This window comes from Lates calcarifer, unplaced genomic scaffold (assembly GCF_001640805.2).
Source record: "Lates calcarifer isolate ASB-BC8 unplaced genomic scaffold, TLL_Latcal_v3 _unitig_5680_quiver_3144, whole genome shotgun sequence".
NCBI classification, from domain to species: Eukaryota; Metazoa; Chordata; class Actinopteri; family Centropomidae; genus Lates; species Lates calcarifer.
The window spans coordinates 97-5,000 of record NW_026117666.1 but is presented as its reverse complement, the minus strand read 5'-3'; the positions used below and the strand labels follow the sequence as shown (position 1 = coordinate 5,000).

General features: G+C 48.3%; 8 non-coding genes across 8 annotated transcripts; all 8 read left to right on the top strand.

The window, feature by feature from the left end:
• The first annotated feature begins 108 nt into the window (after positions 1-108).
• On the top strand, positions 109-227 carry LOC127141689 (5S ribosomal RNA). The gene has a single exon (XR_007812197.1). It is a non-coding gene; the product is annotated as a 5S ribosomal RNA (ribosomal RNA).
• A 481-nt stretch (positions 228-708) lies between these two features.
• LOC127141688 (5S ribosomal RNA) lies at positions 709-827 on the top strand. Its single transcript, XR_007812196.1, has one exon. It is a non-coding gene; the product is annotated as a 5S ribosomal RNA (ribosomal RNA).
• Positions 828-1,322: 495 nt separating this feature from the next.
• Positions 1,323-1,440, top strand: LOC127141676 (5S ribosomal RNA). Its single transcript, XR_007812187.1, has one exon. It is a non-coding gene; the product is annotated as a 5S ribosomal RNA (ribosomal RNA).
• A 479-nt stretch (positions 1,441-1,919) lies between these two features.
• Positions 1,920-2,038, top strand: LOC127141686 (5S ribosomal RNA). The gene has a single exon (XR_007812195.1). It is a non-coding gene; the product is annotated as a 5S ribosomal RNA (ribosomal RNA).
• A 478-nt stretch (positions 2,039-2,516) lies between these two features.
• Positions 2,517-2,635, top strand: LOC127141675 (5S ribosomal RNA). Its single transcript, XR_007812186.1, has one exon. It is a non-coding gene; the product is annotated as a 5S ribosomal RNA (ribosomal RNA).
• A 489-nt stretch (positions 2,636-3,124) lies between these two features.
• On the top strand, positions 3,125-3,243 carry LOC127141664 (5S ribosomal RNA). The gene has a single exon (XR_007812175.1). It is a non-coding gene; the product is annotated as a 5S ribosomal RNA (ribosomal RNA).
• A 493-nt stretch (positions 3,244-3,736) lies between these two features.
• Positions 3,737-3,853, top strand: LOC127141682 (5S ribosomal RNA). The gene has a single exon (XR_007812193.1). It is a non-coding gene; the product is annotated as a 5S ribosomal RNA (ribosomal RNA).
• Positions 3,854-4,330: 477 nt separating this feature from the next.
• Positions 4,331-4,448, top strand: LOC127141680 (5S ribosomal RNA). Its single transcript, XR_007812191.1, has one exon. It is a non-coding gene; the product is annotated as a 5S ribosomal RNA (ribosomal RNA).
• Positions 4,449-4,904: the final 456 nt, after the last annotated feature.

Here is a 4,904-nt window from a genome sequence, read left to right as displayed (position 1 = left end):
GTTGACTGTTAGAGAAAATCCCCATTATTGTTGATTGCTATGTGAAATAACAGATCTGCCAGTGTTATTTTGGCACGTATAAAGGGTCTGTCTTCAGCAGCCGCTGTGGCTTACGGCCACACCACCCTGAGCGCGCCCGATCTCGTCTGATCTCGGAAGCTAAGCAGGGTCGGGCCTGGTTAGTACTTGGATGGGAGACCGCCTGGGAATACCAGGTGCCGTAAGCTTTTTGTCCCTATCTTACAGCAGCAGAATGCCGCTTCCTCTGTAGTTGAGACAGGGCACGCCAAAACTACTTTTATTTTGCAGCCTGTATTTCACGCTCTGTTTTGCACTTCTGTTTTATGTCACGTCGCTTTCGGCAATCGGGTATTAGGCGCTGGAAAGTCACCTCTGTAAAGTCTGCACTGCTGCCGAATGAATGAGCGCAGTCTGGGTTTTGGGCACAATGACCCAATACGTCGTCCACAAGGACGTGTGGCTCACCGATGTACGTTTTGAGCAATTTCGGACGAAAATGGACTTGGAACAGAGCCAAATGTTTGATCAGGCCATACGGAAAATTCTTGTTGGGTGGAGTAGTTATTTCTTAGTTTTGCTGTTGACTGTTAGAGAAAATCCCCATTATTGTTGATTGCTATGTGAAATAACAGATCTGCCAGTGTTATTTTGGCACGTATAAAGGGTCTGTCTTCAGCAGCCGCTGTGGCTTACGGCCACACCACCCTGAGCGCGCCCGATCTCGTCTGATCTCGGAAGCTAAGCAGGGTCGGGCCTGGTTAGTACTTGGATGGGAGACCGCCTGGGAATACCAGGTGCCGTAAGCTTTTTGTCCCCATCTTTTCCTGCCTATCTTACAGCAGCAGAATGCCGCTTCCTCTGTAGTTGAGACAGGGCACGCCAAAACTACTTTTATTTTGCAGCCTGTATTTCACGCTCTGTTTTGCACTTCTGTTTTATGTCACGTCGCTTTCGGCAATCGGGTATTAGGCGCTGGAAAGTCACCTCTGTAAAGTCTGCACTGCTGCCGAATGAATGAGCGCAGTCTGGGTTTTGGGCACAATGACCCAATACGTCGTCCACAAGGACGTGTGGCTCACCGATGTACGTTTTGAGCAATTTCGGACGAAAATGGACTTGGAACAGAGCCAAATGTTTGATCAGGCCATACGGAAAATTCTTGTTGGGTGGAGTAGTTATTTCTTAGTTTTGCTGTTGACTGTTAGAGAAAATCCCCATTATTGTTGATTGCTATGTGAAATAACAGATCTGCCAGTGTTATTTTGGCACGTATAAAGGGTCTGTCTTCAGCAGCCGCTGTGGCTTACGGCCACACCACCCTGAGCGCCCCGATCTCGTCTGATCTCGGAAGCTAAGCAGGGTCGGGCCTGGTTAGTACTTGGATGGGAGACCGCCTGGGAATACCAGGTGCCGTAAGCTTTTTGTCCCTATCTTACAGCAGCAGAATGCCGCTTCCTCTGTAGTTGAGACAGGGCACGCCAAACTACTTTTATTTTGCAGCCTGTATTTCACGCTCTGTTTTGCACTTCTGTTTTATGTCACGTCGCTTTCGGCAATCGGTATTAGGCGCTGGAAAGTCACCTCTGTAAAGTCTGCACTGCTGCCGAATGAATGAGCGCAGTCTGGGTTTTGGGCACAATGACCCAATACGTCGTCCACAAGGACGTGTGGCTCACCGATGTACGTTTTGAGCAATTTCGGACGAAAATGGACTTGGAACAGAGCCAAATGTTTGATCAGGCCATACGGAAAATTCTTGTTGGGTGGAGTAGTTATTTCTTAGTTTTGCTGTTGACTGTTAGAGAAAATCCCCATTATTGTTGATTGCTATGTGAAATAACAGATCTGCCAGTGTTATTTTGGCACGTATAAAGGGTCTGTCTTCAGCAGCCGCTGTGGCTTACGGCCACACCACCCTGAGCGCGCCCGATCTCGTCTGATCTCGGAAGCTAAGCAGGGTCGGGCCTGGTTAGTACTTGGATGGGAGACCGCCTGGGAATACCAGGTGCCGTAAGCTTTTTGTCCCTATCTTACAGCAGCAGAATGCCGCTTCCTCTGTAGTTGAGACAGGGCACGCCAAACTACTTTTATTTTGCAGCCTGTATTTCACGCTCTGTTTTGCACTTCTGTTTTATGTCACGTCGCTTTCGGCAATCGGGTATTAGGCGCTGGAAAGTCACCTCTGTAAAGTCTGCACTGCTGCCGAATGAATGAGCGCAGTCTGGGTTTTGGGCACAATGACCCAATACGTCGTCCACAAGGACGTGTGCTCACCGATGTACGTTTTGAGCAATTTCGGACGAAAATGGACTTGGAACAGAGCCAAATGTTTGATCAGGCCATACGGAAAATTCTTGTTGGGTGGAGTAGTTATTTCTTAGTTTTGCTGTTGACTGTTAGAGAAAATCCCCATTATTGTTGATTGCTATGTGAAATAACAGATCTGCCAGTGTTTTTTGGCACGTATAAAGGGTCTGTCTTCAGCAGCCGCTGTGGCTTACGGCCACACCACCCTGAGCGCGCCCGATCTCGTCTGATCTCGGAAGCTAAGCAGGGTCGGGCCTGGTTAGTACTTGGATGGGAGACCGCCTGGGAATACCAGGTGCCGTAAGCTTTTTGTCCCCATCTTTTCCTGCCTATCTTACAGCAGCAGAATGCCGCTTCCTCTGTAGTTGAGACAGGGCACGCCAAACTACTTTTATTTTGCAGCCTGTATTTCACGCTCTGTTTTGCACTTCTGTTTTATGTCACGTCGCTTTCGGCAATCGGGTATTAGGCGCTGGAAAGTCACCTCTGTAAAGTCTGCTGCTGCCGAATGAATGAGCGCAGTCTGGGTTTTGGGCACAATGACCCAATACGTCGTCCACAAGGACGTGTGGCTCACCGATGTACGTTTTGAGCAATTTCGGACGAAAATGGACTTGGAACAGCCAAATGTTTGATCAGGCCATACGGAAAATTCTTGTTGGGTGGAGTAGTTATTTCTTAGTTTTGCTGTTGACTGTTAGAGAAAATCCCCATTATTGTTGATTGCTATGTGAAATAACAGATCTGCCAGTGTTATTTTGCACGTATAAAGGGTCTGTCTTCAGCAGCCGCTGTGGCTTACGGCCACACCACCCTGAGCGCGCCCGATCTCGTCTGATCTCGGAAGCTAAGCAGGGTCGGGCCTGGTTAGTACTTGGATGGGAGACCGCCTGGGAATACCAGGTGCCGTAAGCTTTTTGTCCCCATCTTTTCCTGCCTATCTTACAGCAGCAGAATGCCGCTTCCTCTGTAGTTGAGACAGGGCACGCCAAACTACTTTTATTTTGCAGCCTGTATTTCACGCTCTGTTTTGCACTTCTGTTTTATGTCACGTCGCTTCGGCAATCGGGTATTAGGCGCTGGAAAGTCACCTCTGTAAAGTCTGCACTGCTGCCGAATGAATGAGCGCAGTCTGGGTTTTGGGCACAATGACCCAATACGTCGTCCACAAGGACGTGTGGCTCACCGATGTACGTTTTGAGCAATTTCGGACGAAAATGGACTTGGAACAGAGCCAAATGTTTGATCAGGCCATACGGAAAATTCTTGTTGGGTGGAGTAGTTATTTCTTAGTTTTGCTGTTGACTGTTAGAGAAAATCCCCATTATTGTTGATTGCTATGTGAAATAACAGATCTGCCAGTGTTATTTTGGCACGTATAAAGGGTCTGTCTTCAGCAGCCGCTGTGGCTTACGGCCACACCACCCTGAGCGCGCCGATCTCGTCTGATCTCGGAAGCTAAGCAGGGTCGGGCCTGGTAGTACTTGGATGGGAGACCGCCTGGGAATACCAGGTGCCGTAAGCTTTTTGTCCCTATCTTACAGCAGCAGAATGCCGCTTCCTCTGTAGTTGAGACAGGGCACGCCAAACTACTTTTATTTTGCAGCCTGTATTTCACGCTCTGTTTTGCACTTCTGTTTTATGTCACGTCGCTTTCGGCAATCGGGTATTAGGCGCTGGAAAGTCACCTCTGTAAAGTCTGCACTGCTGCCGAATGAATGAGAGCGCAGTTTTTGGGCACAATGACCCAATACGTCGTCCACAAGGACGTGTGGCTCACCGATGTACGTTTTGAGCAATTTCGGACGAAAATGGACTTGGAACAGAGCCAAATGTTTGATCAGGCCATACGGAAAATTCTTGTTGGGTGGAGTAGTTATTTCTTAGTTTTGCTGTTGACTGTTAGAGAAAATCCCCATTATTGTTGATTGCTATGTGAAATAACAGATCTGCCAGTGTTATTTTGGCACGTATAAAGGGTCTGTCTTCAGCAGCCGCTGTGGCTTACGGCCACACCACCCTGAGCGCGCCGATCTCGTCTGATCTCGGAAGCTAAGCAGGGTCGGGCCTGGTTAGTACTTGGATGGGAGACCGCCTGGGAATACCAGGTGCCGTAATCTTTTCCTGCTATCTTACAGCAGCAGAATGCCGCTTCCTCTGTAGTTGAGACAGGGCACGCCAAAACTACTTTTATTTTGCAGCCTGTATTTCACGCTCTGTTTGCACTTCTGTTTTATGTCACGTCGCTTTCGGCAATCGGGTATTAGGCGCTGGAAAGTCACCTCTGTAAAGTCTGCACTGCTGCCGAATGAATGAGCGCAGTCTGGGTTTTGGGCACAATGACCCAATACGTCGTCCACAAGGACGTGGCTCACCGATGTACGTTTTGAGCAATTTCGGACGAAAATGGACTTGGAACAGAGCCAAATGTTTGATCAGGCCATACGGAAAATTCTTGTTGGGTGGAGTAGTTATTTCTTAGTTTTGCTGTTGACTGTTAGAGAAAATCCCCATTATTGTTGATTGCTATGTGAAATAACAGATCTGCCAGTGTTATTTTGGCACGTATAAAGGGT